Genomic DNA, 1,395 nt, shown 5'->3' with positions numbered 1-1,395 from the left:
AGATATAAAAGGAAGCAAGCAGTCTCATGATACATTCCTCCCATTTCTAAAAATCCATGAAACATGAGTCAAAATTGTCATATATAGATTCCTTACTCATGTATCATTGTCCCGGAAAGAATTTGTAAGGATTGGAAGCAAGGAAAATTTTTAGAAGCAAAAAGGAAGAGAAAGAAAAAAATTCTGAACTTGGGTCGACCCAACCCAGAATAGGGTCGACCCAACGTTGAGTCGACCCAAGAAAATTCTTGAGTCGACCCAACGTCGGGACCCCACTGTTAAAAGGGGGACCCGTGAGCTTTTTTAGGGCACTGTTTGCCCTTGTTCTCTTCTGAAAACTCTATTCCCCACTCTCCAAACTCCTCCAATCAACTCCAAACGCTAGATTACTTCAAGATCTTGGAGAAATGGGACCCAAAAGAGCCGTAGCCAAGAGATCCGGGAGAGTCTCACGGATCCAACGTGAGGAAAGAGAAGCTACGGAGCCATCTACAGTGTCTCCACAACGTGAGGCACATGCAGAGCCACCTCCTCCTCCTTCCCCCTCAGTACAACTTGCAAAGTTTGCGGGGAGACCGGTTACAACGGAGAGAAGGATCCATTCCGAGTTCTTTGATCAAGAAGGGTTCCGTTTGAGGGAATGGATCCGAAGGTAAGGTTGGGAGTATCTTTGCTCCCTAGATGTGGTGATCTACCTCGGACTAGTTCGGAAGTTTTATGCCTTCCTCAAAACTGGAATGGGAGGGCTCATTTCGGAAGTTCGAGGAGTTAGGGTTCGAGTTTCCGAGGAGAGTTTGAGTGAGTTACTTCATCTCTCCTGCGAAGGAGCCACTCCAGTTAAGCCAGAAAACAAGATGAGAGCCCTGCAGCTGATTCTTGAAAATGAAGACTTCGACTTTTCGGAGAAGATAATAGCGAGCTCTCTTTCTGCTGAAATGAGGTTGTTGCTCAGCATCATAAAAAGGATTCTATTTCCGAAGAGCGGGAGATTTGATCTCATTACAGAGCGAGATCTAGCAGTGATGGAGCATATTATTCAGGGTATTCCCCTGAATCTCCCGGCCATGATACTGAGGCAGATGAGGAAGGTGATCTGCAACTCCAGAATATCCCTGCCTTATGGTATGATACTCACCTTGATCTTCCGACAGCACGACATATCTGTCGAGGGGGAGGTATCCAGGTATCTACTTTTTACTGATACATACACTGCACGATCACTTATTCGCATGGGCTATGAGAAAGTGAACGAGCAGTGGGTTCATACTGGAGCAGGGATTCAGGGTGATGCACCAGAGGGTGATGCACCAGATATTGGAGACCCTATCCCTGAGGATGAGGAGCATATGGATCATCCTACTGCACCTTCAGAGGCTGGACCATCGTCATCTGTTC

This window comes from Phoenix dactylifera, unplaced genomic scaffold, assembly GCF_009389715.1.
Source record: "Phoenix dactylifera cultivar Barhee BC4 unplaced genomic scaffold, palm_55x_up_171113_PBpolish2nd_filt_p 000606F, whole genome shotgun sequence".
Classification (NCBI taxonomy): Eukaryota; Viridiplantae; Streptophyta; class Magnoliopsida; order Arecales; family Arecaceae; genus Phoenix; species Phoenix dactylifera.
This window is presented reverse-complemented; position numbering follows the sequence as displayed.